Source organism: Peromyscus leucopus, chromosome 2 (genome assembly GCF_004664715.2).
Source record: "Peromyscus leucopus breed LL Stock chromosome 2, UCI_PerLeu_2.1, whole genome shotgun sequence".
In the NCBI taxonomy this organism is placed as follows: domain Eukaryota; kingdom Metazoa; phylum Chordata; class Mammalia; order Rodentia; family Cricetidae; genus Peromyscus; species Peromyscus leucopus.
This window is the reverse complement of record NC_051064.1, coordinates 142,434,974-142,458,994: the sequence shown is the minus strand read 5'-3', so window position 1 is coordinate 142,458,994 and position 24,021 is coordinate 142,434,974. Positions and strand designations below refer to the sequence as shown.

Below are 24,021 nucleotides of genomic sequence, written 5' to 3'. Positions count from 1 at the left end.
AGGGACTTCCTGAAGCTATTTTGAGTTGTTACAGGACTTCCTGGAGCTATTTTGCATTGTTTACCTTGCTGTCCCTCCAGGATAGAATGTTTCAATCCCGGAAAAAACAATTGCATAACATCTGGGACCACCCACTGGCTGAGTTAGACTCCATTGTGTAGTCTGGGGTTCAGGGAGGTCCAGGCAGATCATCCGCTAATCTGGTAACTGTGCTCCCCAGCTCCCACCCCCACGGAAGCCTTGGCAGGTGGTCATGCTGGGCGAAGGTAGCAAATGGAAAAGAGGTTGAAGCAGAACTCAGGCTTCGATTCAGAGCCTCCGAAAAGCCCTGGCTGGGGACATATCCTGTGATTTGGAGCCCTTATTGGCTGCCTTCTCCTTTTGAAGTGCCCCCCGCACCCCAGAGTATGGGTGTTTCTGCACCAGGTGTGGGCAGTGCCTTCAGAGGCCAGAGAGGGCATAAGATCCCCCGGGACTGAAGTTGCAGACCACTATGAGCTTCCACGGAGGTGCTGGGAACCTGAGTGCTCTGTAAGAGCAGCCAGTGCTCTTAACCCTTGGGCCATCTCTCCAACCCCCAACTGAAGTCCATTTTCAACTATTGGACCCTCACCTTCCTCCATCACCCCTCATTGTCAGCCCCTGGTACACTGTTCTGTAACCTTTGCCACCAGTGGGGTCCAGGTGCCCTCCGATCACCTGTACCTCCTACCATTTCCTTCTGTGTCCCCAGCCCAGGCTGATGTCTACCCCCCTACCTCCCACCCCCGTTTATAAAGTGGACAGGAAACATCTTTCTGAGTAAAAGACACAAGAAGCTCTGAGATGCTGAACTAAAAAGGGAAAGTCGGGCTGGGGATACAGTCAGTTGGTAGAGTGTGTGGCCTGCAGAAGGCTCCAGGTTCAATTCCCCAGCCCTATACATTCTAGACCTGGAGTTGCACACCCATAACCCCAGCGCTTAAGAGGTGGAGGCAGGAAGATCAGAAGTTCATCCTTGACAATACTGCAAGTTTGGGTCTTGCCTGGGATACTTGAGACCCTATCTCAAAACTAACTAATAAATACATACATAAATAATAAGTAGGCTGTTGAGATAGATGGCTTGATGGATAAAGGTGCTGGAACCAAGCTAAGGCGGAAGAAGAGGACAGAACCCCTCCCCCAACAAGTGGTCCCCTCTGACCTCCACACCAGTGTTGTTGCATGTGCCCCCCATCATAAACATGATGGTAGTTAAGAGAGAGCTGGTGGTGGCCAAGTGTCTCAGCTCTGGAGCTCACAGGACCTACCACGCACTTAGCACTCAGGGAAAGTTTGGACCTCACCCCCTCACTTCTCATGAGAGACAACCAAGCCCAGAGAAGGCGTGGCCCTGTCCAAGGTCACACAGCAGTCCTCTCCTGTCAGACACTGCTGGGCTGGTACCACCCCAGGGTGGGTCCCTTGGGGCAGCCTCCATTGTGTGCTCTGCAAGCAGGAAACGCTGTGCTCAGCAACCTGGGCAGCAGAGAGGAGAAACGAGTTTGGCTACGTGACTGGCAGGCCCTGGGGGCCAAGCCAGGCCTGCGCCTGGAAAACAACCTGTTGGAGTGGGTTTGGGTGGAGGCCTCCTTGCTTGGAGAAAGGAGTGGCTGAGGGCGGCCTTTCCCCAGACAAGGCTGGGAGGCTCAGGGCTTGTTCCCTGCCTTTGAGGGGGTGGCTGGAAGGCTTACTGTACGCCTGAGCTGCAGGGCCCTGGGGAGCAGTGAGGAACGTGGGTGGGCAATGGAGCCAGTGGGCGCACGTAACCCTGGGGTGACCCATGTAGGAGCCTGATTTTCATAAGCCCTGGTTTGTGGGGAGGGAGGCAGAGCTATGCCTGTGGGTTGCTGGATTCCTTGAGGACTTTGGGGACCCAGGTCCAAGGCACAGGGGCTAAGCATCTGTAAGGTGTCTTTGCCGTGGAACCCAGAGCAAGGTGGAGGCCCCTGGAGGCTCCTTGCCTTTGCCAGCCTTACCTCTGCCCTCTGACCTGACTCAGAGCCAAGAAACCACCTTTGAAAAGGCCCTGAAGTGGACTGGAGAGATGGCTTAGCGGTTCAGAGCATTGGCTGCTCTTCCTAGAGGACACAGGTTCAATTCCTGGCACCTACATGGCAGCTCACAGCTGTCTATAACTCTAATTCCAGGGGATCTGATACCCTCACACAGACAGACAGACAGACATGCAGGCAGAACACCAATGCTATAAAAATAAAAATAAATAAATGTATTAATTAATTAAAAGAAAGAAAGAAAAGAAAAGGGCCTGAAGGCCCCGGGGAGTCAGGGACCACAGAGAAGGCATAATGCCAGAATTAGCAAGGGGCGAAAGGGAGTCATCGATGGTCCAGCACAGGGGCAGGTGACAGATGAGGCTTTGGGAAGGGGGAAGACTGGAGGCCAGAAGCCAGATGCAGGAGGGGAGACTTGGTGAGGAAAGAGACTCTGTTTGGCATCGGCACGGGACTGGGGAAAGACGTAGCCAGGTTTGATGGATGTAAGTACGGGCATGGAGGGGCCTTGCTTGGGCTCCCAGTGGGTCCCTCCTCTTTGCAGCTGTGAAGCTAAGCACACCTCGTCCCTGATGATGTGCCAGCCGCCACCTGTTGACTATGCACAAGGACAAGGGGAGGGTGGAACCAGGTCAAAACCTAGGGGACCTCCCACCTCTTTCCCTGAACACCCCAGCACTAACTGCCCCAGGTGAAGGGCACCCTGAACTTGGCACAGGGCACAGCTACAAGGCTAATGTCATAGCACCTGCCTGGACATCAGAAGGCCAGCAAGGAAGCTGGCCCTGGAGGAGGTCCAGGGGCCTAGGGCAGCCCTGGGAGCTGGTCATGGTGGGCACTGGGCAAAATATGAGCCTGGACATTAGAGTCCCTATGTCCTTGGCAGTTGGAGCTGACTCCACCGCAGAGACCCGTGGTCTAAGGAAATAAAACTCAGGAAGGGCAACCAGGAGAGATGCTCTGTCTGGTTTCAAGAACTGCCCAAGATGGGGTGCCACAGCCCCATATCTGCAGCCATGCTCTGTGTCTGTGCATTAGGGGAGACTCCAGCACCAACGTCTCCTGCTTCACCTGAACCTCCCCTGGCTCTTCAGCTACTTGTCTAAAATAGGCTCTGTGGGCGCTGCCTCAAGGGACTAATGGCAGGAATGAGCGAGTCTGGTCCAGGGGTGTGGCATATGGTAAGTATGTCTGACAGCCAGTGGACACTGCTTCCCCTGAGCAAGCCCCAAGAGGCAGATACACTCTGCTCCTCAGGCAGAAGGAGGAAATCGAGGCTCTGATGAGTTAAAGCAATGATTCTCAACCTGTGGGTCACAACCCCTTTGGGGTTAGAACGATCCTTTGAGGATTGAATCACCCCTTCGCAGGGGTCACATATCAGATATCTTGCATATCATACAACTACATTTCAATTCATAACAGTAGCAAAATTGCAGTTATGAAGTTGCAATAAAATAATTTTATGGTTGGAGGTCACTACCACATGAATAACTGTATTAAAGGGTCACAGCATTAGGAAGGTTGAGAACCAATGGTTAAAGGAACTTAGGATCATCCTATGATTTTAAGTCTCAAGCCTAGTGTCTTAGGTAAGGTTACTATTGCTATGATGAAATGTCATGACCAAAAGCAATCTGGAGTGGGGAGGATTTATTTTACTCACACTTCATCATCAGAGGCAGTGAGGGCAGAAACTCAGTCAGAACAGGAGTCTGGCAGCAGACCTGATGCAGAGGCCATGGAGGGGTGCTGCTTACTGACTTGCTCTCCATGGCTTGCTCAGCCTGCTTTCTTTTAGAACCCAAGACCACAAGCCCAGGGATGGTACCACCCACCATGGCCTGGGCCCTCCCCTGTCAATCACTAATAAAAAAAAATGCTCTACAGCCAGATATCATGGAGGTATTTTGAGGTTTCTTCCTTCCTTTCAGATAAGTCTAGCTTGTGTCAAGTTGACATAAAACTAGCCAATACACCTGGATTTTTCACACTGTGGAAGGAAACAGGATATGGCCACCTCTTGGCTTGAGCGCCCCTCTGCCATCTCTTCTGGCATCTCCCATCTCGCCCTCACCAGAGGCAGGGACCAAGAGGAATCAGGCCAACACTCTTGATCCCAGCCATCATCCTGGGTGACCCTCTAGGGTCTAACCCGATCCTTCCTGCCTAGTGATATCCCACTTTGCCCCACCGATGTGGATGAAAGCCTACCAACTCCACCTCTCTAAGTCTCAGGCCTTTGAGCCCAGGGGTGCCCTGACTCTGCCAGCCTGGCCTGCCTGGGAACTGCATCCTCCTCCTCCCACATCCAGTGGGTCTTCAGTCGACCCACTCGGTTCCCCTCTGGTGTCTGCACGCAGCAGAGCGGGGCCTTGACTTCCAGCTGGAAGCCAGCAGAAGCCAGTCAGCCTATCCTGGCACACCTGGCCAGGTGAGAAGGTAACGAAGCCAGGAGCCAGCTCATCACTTGGGTGTAAACAGCAGGGAAGTGGGAAGTTGGCAGCTGCCTTCTCGGCCCTTTCCCCAGCCCCCTCCCTGGAGCCCCACCCTGGGGACAGAGGGTGTCCCAACTTGTTGGAGAAGTTTCCATCCCACACCTGTACCCACGCTGGGTGTGTGGGGGAGTCACAGAAGAGGTCCTCAGATCGGCTTTGTATTTTAGACGCCCCCCCTCCCCGTTGCCCTGTGCTGGGGTGGCCCCCATCTCCCTACAGACCTAGAAGCCTTGGGCTACTAGTTCCAGGACTCACCCCCAGATAGAACAAGGGCATTATGGGAGCTGGAGCATGCCCTGAGGGGGCCTCCCTGTTGCTAGTTCCCACCAGCTGAGAGATCTGTCAGGGTTTCAGAAGGAAGAAGAAAACAGATCACAAAGCACTTGACCAAGCTCCCTGGTCCCTCCATTTAGAGCCTCGGGAACTGAGGCCTAGGAGACTAATAGCTTGCCTGTTATTGTCTGTCTTAGAGTACACTTTGCTGGGGTTTGGGGTTGTTTGTTTCTTTGTTTGTTGAGACAGGGTCTCTCTATGTAGCCCTGGCTGTCCTGGAACTTGCTACATGGATCAGGCTGGTCTTGAACTCATGGAGATCCACCTGCCTCTATCTCAAGTGCTGGGATTAAAGGGGTGCGCCGCCACATCTTGCTTGTATTTTGTTTTTTTGTTGGTTTGTTTTTAATAATTTATTTATTTTTATTTTGTGTGCATTGGTGTTTTGCCTGCATGCATGTCTCTATGAGGGTGTCAGGTCCCCTGGAACTGGAGTTACAGACAGTTGTGAGCTGCCATGTGGGTGTTGGGAATTGAACCCGGGTCCTCTGGAAGAGCAGCCAGTGCTCTCAACTGCTGAGCCATCTCTCCAGTTCCTTATACTTTGTTTTTTAATAAAGATTTTATAAAGAGAGAGAGAGAGAGAGTATGTGTATTGCCACATTTGTACACAGAGGCTAGTGGAGATGAGATTCCTGAAGCTGGCTTTACAGATGGTTGTGAGCCTCCTGAAGTGGGTTCTAGGAACCAAACTTGCATCCTCTGAAAGAGCAGCAAGGGCTGAGCCATCTCTCTAACCTCGGTCAAGGTAAAATTGTGGCGTGGAGGGAAAAGGCTCAGAGAGAGCAAATGACCTGGCCAAGACCACACAGCCAGGAAAGAGCTCAAATGGGAACTGAGCCAGGCCAATTTGAATCCTGAACCCAGACCCACCTACCGAGGCTAGAGCACGGCACACACAAAGCAGACGCACCCACCTCCTGCTCGAGTACCGCCTACACAGGTCCACACCTACCCGTCCAGGGGCACACTGAGTACCCTGCCTGCCCACATCACGCAGGCCCAAGCCATAGGCGTTCCCTCTGCCATATCCAACAGATACACAAACTTCCTTCTGCGCCGGTTTCATGCCTTCATGTCACCAATCCCCTCCTCCACGCCTGCAGAAGGCAGGACAGTACATGCCCTCCTCCACCCCCACAGCCTGTGCCCTCTCTGCCTCTCTGGGCCCCAGCAGCTCCCTGGGATGTTTCAGAGATCCTGGAGAACCACAAGACATCAGTTCTGGAGGGCCCCGTGGCATGCAGAGGTGGGGTGCAGGCTGGAAACAGGAGCCTCTCTTCTGGGGTAGTCAGTCCTGAGCCTGGGCAGGGCAGTTTCAGGATATGGGGCCCTCTCCCTGCTGTGTCTTTGGGGAGTTAAGGGGAAGTGTAGGTCGCTTGCCTCTCTACTAATAGGAGGTCTATGACAGTGGAGGGCCAGTACAGTTCCACACTTGACATGCAATGTTTAGTCACAGGACCCCCAGCATCCCCCGCTCCCAGGCTGTGCAGCCCAGACCTGCATGGGGAACCACTGGAGTCTCAGGTCTCTAGACCAGGACAAAGAGGAGCAAGACTTGTTCTCCTGAGTTACTCCCGCTTGCCTCTCTACTAATAAGAGGTCTGCGATGTGTGATGGCAGAGGGTCGGCATAGTTCCACACTTGACGTGCAACGTTCAGTCACAGCAATGCTGGACAGTGCGGCGGGCTCTCATGTATCTCAGGTACCAACACTGTTCCCATTTCCCAGACAGATAAACTAAGTGCTGAGAATTAAGGCACTGGCCTGAGGCACGCTCGTCTTGGCATAAAGTGAGTGGGATTTTTGTTTTTGTTTTTGTTTTTTTTGTTGTTGTTTGTTTGTTTGTTTGTTTGTTTTGTTTTGTTTTTTGAGAAGGGTTTCTCTGTGTAGTTTTGGTGCCTGTCCAGTATCTCGCTCTGTAGACCAGGCTGGCCTTGAACTCACAGAGATCCTCCTGCCTCTGGCTCCCGAGTGCTGGGATTAAAGGCCTGAGCCACCACTGCCCAGCGAGTGTTCTTTTGATGTTTGTTGAAAGAATGAAACTGCAAGTCATGGTGGGGCTCAAGCCTTGTCCAAGGGCAAGCCTCAGGATTTGAACTCAGGTCCACACTTCCTTTGTAGCCATAGAGCAAGCCCGTCTGCCTGGCTGAGACATGCCTCCCACCGAAACCGTGGGTAAGGCTGCTGGCTTTCCCTTCAAGTGGAAAAGGCTAGAGGGTCCCCTGAGTGGGTGCCTTCCCTGCAAACAGAAGCAATGTTGCAGATCGCCAGGTCAAACAAAGCCACTGCAGGGCCATAATGCACCAAGACAAACCTAAGGCTGTGCCACGTCACATCTGAACACAAATGAGAAAAGGAAGGCATTCAAAACCACAGGAGGACCCAACATCCTCTATCCTGGTTGGATGGATGACAGAGGCTTTGGTTTCCTTTTAGATAAAATCTCTAAGATCCCCATTCACAGTCACCTCCGCTCTGTGACAGCACCTGAGTCAGACAGAGCAAAGCCTCACTTCCTATCACCCCCAAATGCACAAGCCGAGGCCGTCTCAGTTCTTCCGAAGACCCCCATGCTCAGACACCCCTTATTTTCCAGGTGTGCGTACCCCGAGTTCCAAGCAGCAGTAGCGTCTGCTGCGTCCTGTGGCTGGAAGGCTTGGACACAGTCCTGAAGACAAAACAAGGCCTGTGTTGTTCAGCCCATTTTGTTGATGTTTTTGGAGCTGGGAGCCAGTGAAGCGTCAGTCGCCCGTGAAGCATGACGGAGTTGGAGAGGAACCTTAATCTCTTCTGCTGCCAGGGGCCCTGTTTCCAGGATCCCAGACTGGGGTGGGGGGATGGCCCCACAGCCCCTGGCCACCAAAGGCCAAGTATGAGGTGTGACACCATTGCTGGTCCCCATGGCAAGCCCCCATCCCCTGAAGGCATCTGACACCTGTCAGGCCAGGCTGAGGGAGGGAGCTGTTTTGCAGCTGCCTGTCTTTTGTTTTACAATCTGTACCTCAGTTTTTCCATCTGGACAATGGGCAGGGCGGGCTAAGTGGGATAAATGATTGGCAGCTCCCCCACCTGGCTCTATCACCTGGCTCCTCACTTCATACATAGGCGGGTGGAAGTCTGGTCTCCCCTTCTCCACACTGGCTCTGTGAAGGTCAACCTGTTGACACTGGGCTGAACTGAAGAGCAGAGGAGGCTTCAGGCGGGCCTCCTATGTCTTCAGTCACTAGATTCCTGCCTGGGAGAGCAGTGTGGCTGAGACCACAGCTAAGAGCTCAGGGTTCGGGGCTGTGTCCTTCCACCCTGTCCCTCCTTGTTCCTAGATCAGGGCCCATGTCCAAGGCAAACAGGACAGAGCGGAGGTGCCACAGGAAGGCCCGGCAGAGCCTCGGGGCTCTTTTCAGGATGAGGACACTATGGCGGGGGTGGGTGGGGTGGAGGGGGTGGGGGTGGGGATGAAGGAGCCTCTCTGTAAGCTCTTTCAGCTCTGAATCCTGCTCTCTGCTGCAGAGGGATGTTGTGTCCTCCACTCTGCCCTGGGCAAGAGGGAAGGAAGGAGTCTAGCCGTGGGACTGAGGTGTGAGCCAAGGACTGTGACCTTTCCTGAAAGCAAGGGCCCAGCGCCGCGATCAAGGGAGCTAGCTGGCTTTCCTTGGAGCACAGGGTCCTCTGCCTGCGCCTGTCTAGAGGAAGACGTGGGATTCCTAAAGCTTGTTCCTAAAGCTTTCCGGGGTGCAGAGCCGCTCCCACACATCTCCTCTCCCACCTCGGCCCCCTTCTCTCCCCAGAGCATTGGCGGATACTCTTTCCTTGCCTGGACTGCCCTTCCCTCCCACAACCCTGTTTGCCTGGCCACCGTTCCTCATTCTTGCAATCTCAGCTTTAATTTGCTTCCTCCAGGAAGCTTTCCCTGATAGGATCCTGGTTGCAAGTTTCCTCGACCATGACCAGGGTGACTTGTAACTTCCTGCCTGTTATCTTCCTGGTGTGTGTGTGGGGTCAGGGGCAGCCTGTCTCATTCACAGCCGAATGCCTAGTGCCCGTGAGGTAGACAGTGGCACCATGTGAGTGTGTGATGATGAGCGACCTCAGCAATGCGGCCTCAGGGGGCTGAGAGAGATGGGTCTTCAGTTGGGAAGGCTTGCCATGGTGATAGTCCTGGGTAGGGCTTGGAGGCGGGTGCCACAGGTAGTTAGGTGGAGGCTCCGTGCTGGCTGAGGCATAACCTGGGCAAAGGTGAGGGGAAACTAGTGTGACGCTGTGGCTTCAAAAGGACTTTTATATCAAGTAACAGCCGTCACTAGGACCCACACTGCTGCTGAGGAAAACTAAAGTCTCAAGGTCCAATAAAATATTTTCTATATTGGGCTGGAGAGATGGCTCAGTGGTTAAAAGCACTGGCTGCTCTTCCAGAGGAACCAGGTTCAATTCCCAGCACCCACATGGCAACTCATAACTGCCTGTAACTCCAGTTCCAGGGGACCTGACACCCTCACACACACATACATGCAGGCAAAACATGAATGCACGTGAAATAAAAATAAATAAATTTTTTTAAAAAAGAAAATAATTTATATTTACTTATTTTATTTTACACGTATGGATTTTTGTCTGTATGTGCATATGTGAACCACATGCATGCCCAGTGCCCATGGAGGTCAGAAGAAGGTATCAGATCTCCCAGAACTGGAGTTATAGGTGGTTGTGAGTGCCACGTGGGTGCTGGGAACTGAACTCTGCAAGAGCAACAAGTGCTTTTAACCTATGAGTCATCTCTCCAGCCCTGGGAAACTAAATTTTAGCAAAATATTAAAAAAAAAAAATTCATTGCGTGTGTGTGTGTGTGTGTGTGTGTGTGGTAGAGGTAGGTTTCAACCAATTTTCTGGGGCAACTGGATATACCTCACACACAAAATGACGAAGCTAAGCTGGGCAGTGGTGGCACACACCTTTAATCCCAGTACTTGGGAGGCAGAGGCAGGCAGATCTCTGAGTTCGAGGCCAGCCTGGTTTACAGAGGAGATCCAGGACAGCCAGGGTTGTCTCAGGAAAAACAAAAACAAAAAGCTGTCCCTCTGCTGCACACTCCACCCACTCACCATTAACTCCTGGTGAGGATGGAGCCCCCCAGGGATGTGATTAGAGCCCCATCATGAAGCATCTGAGGGCAAGGTGAGGGCCGGAAAGTCAAGGTCACCCTCAACTACCTAGCAAGCTTGAGCCTGAGTTCCATGAAAATTTGTCTCCCAACTACAGCAACGTCAAGAGAAGGTCTACGAGCCCCTCGGCCATCGCCACAGGAGCGTCTAGCCAGGAGACAGCTGACGGTGCTCCAGGGAGAGGTCCCCCCCCAGAGCCAGCTGTGTCCCCACGTCAGCTTGGACTCGCAGCTTCCCCAAGTCTGAGGACAAATATAAAACATTTATATTTATTTATTTATTTATTTATTTATTTATTTATTTATTTATTTATTTATTGCGTACCTGTAGGTACATCTGTGGAGGTCAGAGAACTCTGGGAAATCTCCTTCCACCGTGTGACTCCTGGGGACCAAACTAGGGTCACCAGGCATCTTTACCCAGAGAGCCATGCTGCTGACCCAAGTGTGAGAAATTTGTTTCTGACGTTTGAGTCACCCAATCTGTGGTATTTTTGTTACAACAATCTGAGTGAAGACAATATCATTAGTCACTAGGAAATAGAAACCACAATGAAATTCCTTTTCACACCCACTAAAATGGCTGCAACCAAAGACACAGGCCATAACAAGTGTCTCCAAGGATACAGGGAAACTGGAACCCTCTGTATCAGGATGGGATGCAAAATGGGCCGCCATTTTGGAAATCAATGTATAGTCTCACGGGATCTATCAGTTCCTCTCCCTGAAGTACCTCAGAGAATGGGGAACGTGTGTCCCTGTGAAACTCAGAGGGACACCTGTGGTGGGTCACACACCTGTGATCCAGCACTCCGGAAGCTGAAGCAGCAGGAGGACAGAAAGTCCCAGGCTGCTCTGGATGATGCAGTGAAAACCCCATCTCAATGACAAAAACCAGGCCTAGGGAGTAAGATGCTCCCTGCACAGGCCTAGAGAACTGAGCTGCACCTGGGTGGTGGTGCACGCCTTTAATCCCAGCACCGGGAAGGCAGAGTCGGGTAGCTCTCAGAGTTCAAAGTCAGCCTGGTTTACAGAGTGAGTTCCGGGATAGCCAGGGTTACATAGAGAGACCCTGTCTTGAAAAGCCAAAAAAGAAAAGAAAGAAAAGGAAAGGAAAGGAAGCTGGGAATATAGCTGATGCCTAGCCCTGGCCCCATGGTCATCCCCAGAAGCAAAAAGAAAACAAAACAATGAACACAGATGAACAGAGCAGGTTCAGGGCAAGTGAAGGTCGCGTGCTGCAGACTGCATTTCTGTGAAAGTGTAGACCTGGAACGTCTTAGAGACAGAAAGTAGACAGAGGGTCTCTCGAACTAGGCAAGTGCTCCACACCCTCCCCCTCAGCCACAGCACTGGTCCACATCTTTAAAAGGTAACCATTGGAGCCTGAGAGATGGCTCCTCCTCTGTCCTCCTGAGTAACGTGTTCTGCCTCGGGTCCTTTGAAATTGCTGTCACCTCCGCCTGGAATACTCTTTCCTCAAATAGTCACCCAGCTGCCCCCTTCTCATTTCAGGGGAATGTGCTTCAAACGTCATCCCTGTGACACCTGAGGCTACTTGCACCTTGTCACAAACCTCCTGGCGTTTGTCCCTCCAATCCTTTTTTTTGCACATGTATGTGTGTGGTGTGCAAGCATAGATATGTTCATACACCAATGTGTGCAAACGCCCGTGAATGTGTAGTGTGTGTGTGTGTAATTTTTTTTTTTTTTTTTTTTGATACAGGGTTTCATTGTGTAGCCTTGGCTGTTCTGGAACTTGCTCTGTAGACCAGGCTGGCCTCAAACTCAGGGATCCACCTGTCTCTGCCTCCTGAGGGCGGAGATTAAAGGCGTGCGCCACTACACCTAGCTTACTGAGTAATTATTTGTGGACTGAATTTAGCAGCAGCATCAGGCAGGTCTCTGTTCAGTCAGTAGAAAGGTGGCGTGCCAGCTTACCCTAAACAGAGCAAACGTCCCCTCTGGGGAGGCAAGGAGTTGCCTCTAGTTGAAATGCACTACTCGGGGAGAAAGTAAGAGGCCATAAGTAAAGGGCCATAAGTAAAGGCAGGCTAAGTGAATGACTGCAGGGTCAGAGCAGGGTGGGGCAAGGGGTGGGTAGGATGTCAGTACACATTTGTGATTTCAGTAATTGGAAGGTGGAGGCAGGAGGATCAGGAGTTACAGGTCATCTTGGGCTAACCTGGGCTACATGTCCCTTGTCTCGAAGGGGAAAAAAAAAGTGGCATTGTTGTGGCTAATGAGACATGGACAGCCAGCCCCTGGCTCAGTCCTGCCTGTGGTAGACAAACTATAAACCCTGCTCCAGTTTCATGAATTATTATTTATTTTCTTTTTTAGATGCTGCCTCGTTTTTAAATTTTTTCAAAAGTACATTTATTTAGTTATTTAGTCGTTTGTGTCTGCGCGTCTGTGTGATGTATACAAGTGTGAGCACACGTGGAGGTCAGAGGACACACGTGGAGGTCAGAGGACAGCTTGCGGGGGTGGTCTCTCTCCCTCCACCGAGTGGCTCCCAGGGATCGAACTCAGGTCCTGGGGTTTGGCAGCAATCACCTTCCCTGCTGAGCCACCTCACCAGCCCTCCAGTTTCCCTCACAGCTGCCTCTGAAGTCCTTTCCTGGGCTTCCTCCCCCACCCCCGGCTTCTCTCTGAGCTGGGGTCCTCCCGTGGCACTGGGGACAGGCTCCTGGAGTTGGTGATTTCAGAGCCACCAACCCAAAGAAAATGTAGCCTCAGTGTGTGCCCATCTTCTCTGGACCCCCTACCTGTGAGCAGCCCCTGCCCCCGGATGCTCACACCCCTTGTTCTGTGCCGTCAGTGTCTCGGTCATCCTGTCCCCAGTGCCATCTCCTCTCCCCGGGAGTCTCCAAAACCTCCCCTTTGTCTCCCTGTGCTACTGACTTGACATCCCACATGCCTGAGTCTGCGTCTTTCGGCCAGCTTCCTAGCCTTCTCTCCAGCCCCCCTCACCCCTGCCCCCCTCCTCCCTGCAGAGTCCGTCTCTCCCCCAGTGGCTCCAGTGGTTTGGCCGCCCTCAGCTCCAGCTGCCCGCATGACCTCACTTCCCCCACCACACGCACACGCCTGCTGTCACACACAGACATGAACTCATACAAACACACAAGGGCACACACAAGGCACACAAGCACGAACACACTGCTACACACAGCATACAGATGCACGTGTGCACGCATCTCTTCTGGGTTTTTTGATAGACCTGAGGCAGGCTTGGCTCCTCATTGGTCAGGAGCTTGCCTACCCCATCAGGTCCCTGGGGAACAGAGAGTAAACTCACATGGGGCCAGATAGACTGGGCTGGCAGAGGACCAGCTCTGCACATGGCGTAGCCTGTCCACACCCTGCCGGCCTGTGCACGGAAGCCCTGAACCCTTTTATCTTCCACTGGGGAGGTGAGGAGCCTGAGCATGTGGGTCAAGATCTTCCCACTCCCCCAAGGGACTGACAGTCTCCTAAGTTCCCCACTCAGCCCTCTCCTTTCTGAAAAGGAACCAAATCCTGGCTGGGAATTAGAGTCTTGGATCCAGCCAACTCAGCCATCATTGCCCTGGGAGACTCTGGCATATGCCTCAGTTTCTTCCTCGGGAAACCAGAGTCCTGGCGCCAGTCTGGTGGTGTTGCTGGCATGTCACAGGCACGGCAGTGATGTACAGACTCTTACCCTCCTTCAAGCCCCCCATTCTGGGCCCTGGGCTTCTCTGTAGTTAGTTCTCCACTCGTGGACTGTGTCCAGGAGAGCTTCCCAGCAGACTTGGGGGGTCGGAGGGAAGGGGTAACCGGCCTTCTGACTTTTAATTTAGATTCCTGGGTTTATGGCAGGAAGCATGGCAGGGCTGACGCTGTAATTAAGGCGATTCCTGAGGCCGGAGGAGGCAGAGAGAGGAGCCCGCTAGGAGGCTGGTTCCCACATCTCCCTCTCTCCCGCCGATCCCAACCTTGGCACTTTAGCAGGCTCCTCTCCCTCAGCTCTAAGGCATTGACTCCATTCTGCATCCCAGATAACTGCCCGCCAAAGGTCACATAGCAACGGAAGCCTGTGTGTCTCCCTCAGACACCTGTGGTCGGTTCCAGGGGTGCAGCCAGTGTTCAGACTCTTGAACTTCAGGTCTCTTCTTCCCTGGCACCCCACCCCCAGTCCGCACTCCTGAGGAGTCTGGGCAGAGCCTGACTAGGGATTAGTGGGAGGGGCAGATCCCACCCACGGTCAAGACCAAGGCAGTAGCCTAGGGCTGCTGAGGCCTGCCAGCCAAGGCCTGGGGCAGTGCTGGTCTCTGCTGGGCCAGTGTTGCCAGGAGACCTGGGGACACAGCATCTCCCATCCAACAGCTGGAGCTTAGCTTGTCTGCAGGTCACTGGGACCCCACAGTCTCTTCCTTTGCGTCCTCCCTACATGGTCCACAGGAAGAGGGCAATAGTCATCCAGGTGTTCTCTCCCACCAGAACATACGTGGCTTTTACCTCCTGACTCCAAGTCCCTTCTTTCTTCATTGCCCCCCACCCCCCGCCCCAGGCTGTGTGCCCTTTAACAACCCCTGTTCCCTCTGGGCCTCTGAGGTTTGACCTAGCTCATGTCTATAACTCCAGCTACCTGGAAGGCCGAGGCTGGGAGATTGAAAGTTCAAGTCCTGTCTGGACTATAATATAAGAGAGATGCTGTCTGGAAAAAAGACGGAGTAGCTGGCAAGATGGCTCAGCAGGTAAGGGTGTCTGCTGCCAAGTCTGATGACCTGAGTTCGATTCTCAGAACCCTCATGATGGAAGGAGAGGACTGACTTCCCCAGGTTGTCCTCTGACCTCCACACAGGCGCTGTGGTAAGCATGTGCATACACGTACATGTAAATAAAAATTTTTTTTTTTCTGAGACAGAGTTTCCCTATGTAGACCAGGCTGTCCTCAAACTCAGAGATCTGCCTGCCTCTACTTCCTGAGTGCTAAGATTAAAGGCATGTGCCGCCACTGCCTGGCCTATAATTTATTTATTTTCTTTCTTTTTTTTTTTTTGTTTTTTGTTTTTTGTTTTTTGTTTTTTCCAGACAGGGTTTCTCTGTGTAGTTTTGGTGCCTGTCCTGGATCTTGCTCTGTAGACCAGGCTGGCCTCGAACTTACAGAGATCTGCCTGGCTCTCTCTCCTGAGTGCTAGGATTAAAGGCGTGTGCCACTGCCGCCTGGTTTCTTTTTTTGTTTCTTTTTTGTTTTGTTTAATTTCTTTTTAAAGAAGGCTCTGAAGATAGTTTAGTATACATGAGGTTCTAGGTTCAATCCCTAGTCATAGGCAGAGTTTTTGCCCAGATCACCGATTCCCAAATAACCACACAGAGACCTATTAATTATAAACTTTTAAAGGTAACATATATATCTGCATTAATACAAGTATAGACTGTGTGTTGTACACAAGTTAGCCAAAGATGATTCTTTCGTTTTATGTTTGAGTAGGTAAAATATACATTATGTGTTTTGTAGTTTTTCTAGGTTTATCTCTTTATGTCTATAGCCAGGATTTTCAGGGGGGTCTTTCTCTATCAAACCTGAACATCTTCAATGTTGAACAAATCCACAGCCTTTTGTTTTCTGTGGGAACATAAGCATAACCTCTTCCCCAAAGCAACATATCTTTTGACTTTCATTTTGAAGTCAAGACATTTTTTAAATATATAGGTTGGTTTAATCCAGCACCCTTTATAATCCAATCTGTCTTAGCAGCTATTGCTCATTCATCAGCAATAAAAATATTTAAAGACAACACAATAACATACAGGATCCAGACTCTCTGTGTATTTTTCATCTTTATGTGGCTTTTTAAAAATATTACTTTATTTCTGGGCCGGGCGGTGGTGGTGCACACCTTTAATCCCAGCACTCGGGAGGCAGAGCCAGTCAGATCTCTGTGAGTTCGAGGCCAGCCTGGGCTACCAAGTGAGCTCCAGGAAAGGCGCAAAGCTACGCAGAGAAACCCTGTCTCGAAAAACCAATATATATATATCTTTTTAAAGGACTTTATTATTTTTGAACTAATTTTTTTCTATGACTGTCTATACACTTTCTCTTTTCTCTCCCAAGTCTATGTATATTTTTAAACACAATGTAACCTATCTAGAGGTTTCTTTTGTCTGGATCTGTCTTTACTGCGTATCTGTAATCTTTTTTTCTGTCTGCATGAGCAAAATCTTAAGTCCACCAAATGGTTTAGCTCATGGGGTGCTGGTGGGGCTCGTTCTGGCAGCTCAAGCCCTCAGGCAGTGGCCTGGAGATGCCTCTCTGTACCACGGCCCATGTGAGAGACTGCAGACCTAGGCAGCTGTGTTTGGCTCCATTTTTTGTGTGGTTGGAACCTTTTCTTGCGCTTTCTCAGGTTTTATGTGGCTATTCATGGCCCCATGTTGGGTGCCATATGCAGAAGGAGTCAGGACTGCTGACTCCCAGATAACCACATAGAAACTTATTAATAATTATAAATGCTCAGTCGATAGCTTAGGCTTGTTACTAACTAGTTCTTACATCTTAACTTAACCCATATTTTTTATCTACACTCTATCACATGGCGGTACCTTTTTCCAGCATGATATGTTCATCTCCTGTTTCTTCTGCATCTTGCTGGTGACCTCCACTGACTCTACCCCTCTTCTTCCCAGTGTCCTCTCTGTTTGGCTCTCCTGCCTAACCTCTTTTTGTCTAACCATCAACTAGTCATCTTTTTATTAATCCAATCAGAAGGCACCTTGACACAGATACGTCTTCATAGTGTACAAAAAGATTATTCAATAACATCCAGTTCTGCAATGAGAGGCATGGATAGAACCAGGGTCTCTAATTTCATAATCTGATACTAATTCCAAAATCCATTATCAAACACAAAGACACAGAACAGCCAAGGTGAGGGAGGGCACAGAGCACGTGGTACTCGCTCAGTTCCCAGTTGGCTGGCGACACTTTTGGTCTCAACTGCTTAGTATCCACAATGGGGCTTGGGGTCTGACCTGAGGGCTGAGTTATTTGGGGAGGATAAGTGTCCATGTGTGTCATGGTAGGCTGGGCCTGCTGATGTGGAGGGCTGAGATTCTATTTAGCTGCCTAGTGGGCGGCTCAGCCTAAACCCCATGGGGTAAGCCTGGGGTCTGGGTCCTGAAATGGAGGCTGGAGGAGTGCTAGGCATTCCACAAGATGGGGAGAAAGGGGGCTTTGTTGCCTGAAATTGAGCCACCCCAGCCTCTTTGCATACCCAGGCACTTTGCCAATGATAGAGAAACCCACACGGTGCTGTTGGGGATGCCAAGGCCTCTGCCGGAGCCACAGCCCACCCTGGCCTGAGTGTCTCCATTAGTTATGCCCCCCTCACATCAGAGACCTGGACAGACACAACAGATGGTACAGGCCCCAGCTGAGCCCCAGAGAGATGGGAGGTGGGGTGATAGTGAACTTGGAAACACCTGCCATCGGCAAAGGGGTGGATTGAGGAGTGCTGGTCTGCCTTGTCCTTGGTTCACAAACAGTAAACTGAGGCTTAAAGAAGGGAAGGACCGAGCACTGAGGAAAAAAACCACAAGGCCAAGCTGGAGCCTCTGAAGTCCCACTCTGCCCAGCTGTAGGGAACTTAAGGACTTCTGGGGAACACAGAATGAGCTTGGTCCTTCTCTGAGAACTGTCAGAGTGGTCATGTCTGGAGCTGGTGATGGCCAGTACCCTCTAGGCTTATGTAGTGAGCTCTCAGTCGGTGTTTAAAAGAATTTATTAGGCCAGGCAGTGGTGACACACACCTTTAATCCCAGCACTCAGGAGGCAGAGGCAGGAGGATCTCTATGAGTTTGAGGCCAGCCTGGTCTACAGAGTGAGATCCAGTACAGCCGGAGGTGTTACAGGGAGAAACCCTGTCTCAAACCACAAACAAACAACAAAGAATTTATTGATGTTCTGGGTAGCAGGGCCCTGCCACATTCCCCTGCTCGCCCCTCCTCCACTGCGTCCTAAGCCTGCCTCCCCCAGCCTCTGCTCTCTTTGGCTCTTGCCTGTCCCTTTCCTTGACCCAAGGGCTGGGTTCCCCTGAGCCTCCCCTCTTCATTTCACAGGTCGAGTATTTGGAACTGGTGCTGGGTTCTGGACTGCCTGCAGCCTCCTCCTCACTACGGACCCTAGCTTTGTGGGGGAAGTGAGCTGGGAAACTTCAGACAGCCCATAGCGTGGCGGCGGCGGCAGCCAGGCCTTGCCCTGACCTGGAGGCCCAGCTGGGGGTGGGGAGAGCAGGCTCTGGAATGCATAACCCTCGTGCCCACCCCTTCCTCAGACATGCTTAAAACAAAAAGTCCCTTCCTTTGTCCCAGACCCCTGCTTAATAGGATTGGGCGGGGTGGAGAGTGGGCCTCTGGTGGGGCAGGACTCCCCCTGCGGAGCCACAATGGGGCCCTGTGACATGGCACTGCCCCCTGCCGTGATGTCAGGGGCTGTTACAATAGCTGTACCCAGACGGGGGTTGGGACAGATGGCTGGGGACTGGGCCGTGGGGGTTGGGAGGGACACCTGCACCACGGAGCTAGGCACCGGATGGAAACTGAGGGCAGGCCCCTGGGCCCCACAAAGAGGGCCCTCGACCCAGTTTTGGTCAGAGTCAACGCTTCAGAAGAGAGGGTGAGATAAAGACCGACACAAAAAGACAGACAGACACTGGTCTGCAGGCCATCCACGCTGCTGTCAGTTAAACATCAACAAAGGGCTTTGCGAGGCCTCTTGGAGAAGTGGGGTAGAGGTATTAGGGTATGGGGGCAGTTTCCAGGGCGGAGGGGGCCTTGCAGGGAGAAAGAGGGCCAGGCGAGTTAGTGTGAGTCAGGGGACAGCGGAGGGTGGTGAGTCTGGGAGCAGGAACTATGTGCAGACGTTGGGATTGGCCAGCAGCCCCTGGACCTGGTCCCTGATGGAGAAGGGCCTGGCCATCTAGCCGGAGACCTGGTCCTGAGCTGCCAGGCTGTGCCAGACCAATGTGGAAACTGCGTGGCTTGGCCTGGGCTGCGGAATGGGGAATGTGATGAGCCGGCTGAAATGGGGCCTGGGCCCGCGGGGAAAGCAGGGGCCCCGTCCTCAGCAGGGTGCCTGCAGCTTCCCAGAAACATGGCCAACAGTTTCAGAAAGAGGCTGCAGTGGGGCCCGCTGTCTGGGTGCTGAGGCTAGGGTGACAAGATGGGGGGTGGGGTGGGGGGGGTGTTCACCCTGCCCTTGGAGGGGTCACCCTGCTCGTCCTCATGCCACAACCCAGACACCCAAGACCCAAGAGTGGAGGGCTACAGGGCCCTTCTACTCCGTCCTCTTCCAGCCCGTGGCTATTTCCACTGAATCCAAGAGAAACCACCAGCCTTCAATGCCACTTAGAGCCAGCAATGGGGTTGAGCTGGTCCTTGTCGTATTCCAAAAGCATCAGTCACCTCGTCGCTGTGGCATTTTGTTCTGTAACTTCACCAACCTTGGTGTTTCCATTGGTAAAATGTAATAAATGAGCATCTTGCAGGGTTGCGATCAGTGGGTGGAGGGGGTGAGGCTGAGGGTATGAGGGGCAGCGGGTGGAGGGGGTGGGGCTGAGGGTTTGAGGGGCAGTGGGTGGAGGGGGTGAGGCTGAGGGTGTGAGGGGCAGTGGGTGGAGGGGGCTGAGGGTGTGAGGGGCAGTGGGTGGAGGGGGCTGAGGGTGTGAGGGGCAGTGGGTGGAGGGGGCTGAGGGTGTGAGGGGCAGTGGGTGCAGGGGCTGAGGATATAGTTCAGTGGGTAGAGCGCTTGTCCAGCACACACAAAGCCTGGGTTCGATCCCCATTACTGCATAAACCAGGTCGGGGGTGGGAGTGGAGTGGGGTGGTGGGGGTTGGGAGGATGCACATCTGTCACGCCAGCTCAGTTGGTGGTGGAAAGGGGATCATTCCAAGTTCAAAGTCATTCCACGTCTGAGGAGAGGACTTGGTGGGGCCCATCACAGGGTGGCCACAGCCCCTGCAGCTCGGGGGCCCAGGAAGCTGGCTTCACCACGGCTCGTTGTCCCGCTGAGAAGACTGAGTTGGAGATATGGTTCTTCTCTGGGCGGGGATGAGCAGGCTGGTGACACAGGGCTGTTGGCAGCAGGGTCACCGAGGTGTCAGTGTGGCGGCGGAGGTGAAAGAGGCTCATCCTAACCAAATGAGGCCTTGGCGTGGAAAGGGACTCAGCCCCACCCGCGGATGGTGGGGGTCAAGGCGGGACCAGGTACACTCTCGTCCCCCCACCATAAGGGCTCTCCCCTACCTCACTTAGTCTCATCTAGTGGGTCTCCCTCTGGATACTCCAGACTAGGCCGAGTGGTCCTCTCCAGTTCCTTTCCCTGAGCCTTGTCCCCACCCCATTGTTACCGTCACCGTCACCTGCTACTGCTGAAGGCCCAGCAGGGACAGAAAGGGAGGGGGGCTGGTTCCTGTCTGGCTTCGGCGCTGGCCTCACACAGCAGGAAGCAACCACTTTGGGGAGGGACAAAGCAGCAAGCCATTTGGGTGCCTGGGGTGTAGACAGGGCTTAGGAATGTTCTGGAACTTTGGTCTCCCACCCCATCCCCCATCCCTCCCCTCCCCCCGCCTCCGTCCCTCTCTTCTTTTTCCCTTTGTTTTAAGACAAGGTCTCACATTGCTCAGGCTAGCCCCCAGCTCCCAATAATAGCAGAGGGTCTTTGAATACCTGATCATCTTGCTGAGTTAATAGGTGAGTGCCACCAAGTTCAACCCTTTAGACCTTGAGGGAGCCCATGGTGGTAGATGGGGGAGCTTCCTGTCATGGTGGTTGGAGATGGTAAACGGGAAGCTGAGCTTGACTTCCCTCCCGAGAGAGCTGAGTGGCTCTGGCAAGGTGCCACACTGTCCTGGCCTCAGTGCTCAAACCTCTAAAATGGGACATCACTAGGCACTTAGAGCAGTGGGTGGTGGCTGGGAGCCAGGGGGTTCTTCGCTGTGCAATGCTACCTGTCTGCTTGTTTGCTTTAACCGTTTTTAACTGGTGATGTTGTCGACTTTGATCCCTGGTTACAGTGGCACTTACCGGCTTTTCCCCCACCAGGAGCTTATTTTTTCTTTGCTTCCCTTTTTATTGAAAGTCTTACTGTACGCTTCCTTTTCTAAGATTTTGTTTTTAAGCTGGTCAGTGGTGGCACACGCCTTTCATCCTAGCACTAGGGAGGCAGTGGCAGGTGGATCTCTGAATTCCAGGCCCATCAGGTCCAAAGTGAGTTCCAGGACAGCCAGGGATATACAGAGAAACTCTATCTCAGAAAAAAAAAAGTTTTTAGTTACATGTTGTGTGTGTCCATGCACATAAGTGCAGTTGCCTGTGGAGGCCAGAAGAGGGCACTGGACCCCTGGAGCTGGGGTTACAGGTGGCTGTGAGTTGCCACATGGGTGCTGGTTCTTTGCAAAAACAGTAACACTGAGCCATCTCTACAGATCCAACACTTCCTTTCTTTGGAAGAGCCAATATTCTACTTGCAAGAGAGAGGGGACATGAACTCTACCCAAGGTAGGGAGAGAAAATCTTTTTTTTTTTTTTTCTTTTCGAGACAGGGTTTCTCTGTGTAGCTTTGCGCCTTTCCTGGGACTCACTTGGTAGTCCAGGCTGGCCTCGAACTCACAGAGATCCGCCTGGCTCTGCCTCCCGAGTGCTGGGATTAAAGGCGTGCGCCACCACCACCCGGCGAGAAAATCTATCTGAATTATTTTGAAATCTATAAATCAATCTGTCTGTCTGTCTGTCTACCATCTATCTATTTTTGAAACAAGGTCTCTCTGTGTAGCCCAGGCTGGCCTCACACTCATGACCCTCCTCTTTCACCGTCCCCAGTGCTGGGATTCCAGGGTGTGCCAGCATGCTTGACTCTTCCCCATTTATTTGTGAACTCAGCTGTTTATTTGTGCTAGCATGAAGTCATATGTGTTTCTTTCGTACTTTGGGTCCTAAGGTGATGTCACCATATTTGTTTTGTTGCTCACCTTGCCCTAGATCTGCCCACTGGAGACTTTGTCACCTTGTTCCTGTGTCCTCAACATGGTCTATCTACTTTTTTGTTTTGTTGTTTTTTTGAAACAGGGTTTCTCTGTGTAGTTTTGGTGCCTGTCCTGGATCTTGCTCTGTAGACCAGGCTAGCCTCGAACTCACAGAGATCCACTTGCCTCTATCTACTTTTTTTTTTTTTTTTTTTTTTTTTTTTTTTTTAGTTTTTCCTCGCTCCTTGTAGAGGCTCCCAGCTCATCTTGAAGCTTCCCTGCCTAGCCCTAGGGTCTTCTCTGAGAAACCATGGTTACTTTTACTAGAGAATGGAGACCTAAGGTTGGGCCGCTGGTGGCCACAGGGGCTCGCTACATCCAGGCTGCCTAGGAACACACCTGGGTTTGCTCTCATTTAAGTGAAGTTTTGGGAGGTTGAAATGGCTCAGTGCGTAAAAGCATATGCCTGGAAAGCCTGATGACGTGGACTCAATTCCCAGATCCCAAGACTGAAGGAGAGAATGGACTCCCCATAGCTGTCCTTTGAATTTTACACAAGCCCTGTGGGATGCACACATCTGTGTTCGGATACATACTGTATACACATAAATAATAACAATAAAAATAAAATCAAACGGCATTTCTACATTTGCGGATTAAAGAGTTCACTGCTACGTTAGGTAGCCTCTTGCTAACACCCACTCAGTCTCTGAGCAGCTGGACTGCCTTCGGCCCCTGCTGGATGCCGCCATCTTACAGGTCCTTAGGAAAGCCTTACATCCGAAGAAGGGGCTCCAGGAAAAAAAGCACACGAGGTTGACACCCTTACACTGAACCTCTCCTTTTCCATGCCTGCTCACAGTGAGGACATCAGGTAGTTACTTGGGGACAGGACCCAATCTGATTCTTCAAACTCTGTCAGTGGTGGCCCTGGCCCCTAGCCAAAGTGACAGTGGTCACCCTGGCTAGGTCAGATAAGAGTCAGGCATAGAGAACCTGACTCAGCCACTGTGCCTAGGACGCCCAGGGAGCCCAGCCTGGCCCTAGCGGGCAGGACCCAGCTGCTCTGCATGCCCATGGGTCAGCCAGGCCCAGCTACACCTGACCCGGGAAGGTCTCACCAGAACTCAGTCGGTTGCGACCCAGAGGGGCACCAGCTGGAGCAAGGAGTCAGGACAGCTGGCCAGCTTCAACACCTCAGAGCAAGTGGGGTGTTCTCTCACCCTTGCTGGTCTCTCTTGTCTCCCCACAACTCTAGGCCGAGAGGCAGGAGGCCCAAGTTCCAGGCTTGCCTGCCTCTAATCATGCCAGCCACACCCTGCTTAAAACCTCAGTGGCTCCCTATTGCCGCCAACTTAAAGCCCTCGCTGCTGGACCTGCCTTACAAGGCCCTGGAGATCTCTCAGGCATCCCACATCGTCATGCTTTAATAACACCAAATTGCTTGTGGCTCGCTTGCACAACTGTGCAGTTTCACACCCCCGCACCTGACTCTGCCTGCCCTGCTCCCTCCAACTGCCTCACTGGTTGATTCCTCCTAGTACCAGAGGCAGCCCAGGAGTGTCTCCTCCTCCCAGGAAGCCTTCCTTTGCAAACTCCACTCATTCACTCATTCTCTGGCCTCCTGTATGCAACATCTTCGAAGTCCCCACTATGGACACCCTGACATGTAAACCCGGTAGAGGCAAATGCTTGGGATTTGAAACTCAGACCAATGTCCTTGGAGGCTTTTGCTGTGTGACTTTGGGCAAGTCACTGACCATCTCTAAGTTTCAGTTTCTTCACGAGAAAATGAGGTGGGGGAGGTCCTGGCCCTTCTTTGATCTCTAGCCTGTCTCTAAAACACTGTGGTCTTAGGCAAGCCCGGTCACCGGACACAGCCTCAGCCTTCCTCCTCCATAAAATGGAGATGCCCACAAAATTCATGAATGCCGAGACTCCGGCATGACCAAACGTGTGGACGGCGTTGGAGCTAGCCCTCCTGTCCGTTTTAGCAGCTCCCACCAG

General features: G+C 52.3%; 2 long non-coding RNA genes across 2 annotated transcripts; both read left to right on the top strand.

The window, feature by feature from the left end:
- Positions 1-18,496: 18,496 nt before the first annotated feature.
- On the top strand, positions 18,497-19,535 carry LOC119087370. Its single transcript, XR_005090782.1, has 2 exons — positions 18,497-18,667; positions 19,347-19,535. It is a non-coding gene; the product is annotated as an uncharacterized LOC119087370 (long non-coding RNA).
- A 1,899-nt stretch (positions 19,536-21,434) lies between these two features.
- LOC119087369 lies at positions 21,435-22,654 on the top strand. Its single transcript, XR_005090781.1, has 2 exons — positions 21,435-21,550; positions 22,515-22,654. It is a non-coding gene; the product is annotated as an uncharacterized LOC119087369 (long non-coding RNA).
- The last annotated feature ends 1,367 nt before the right edge of the window (positions 22,655-24,021 follow it).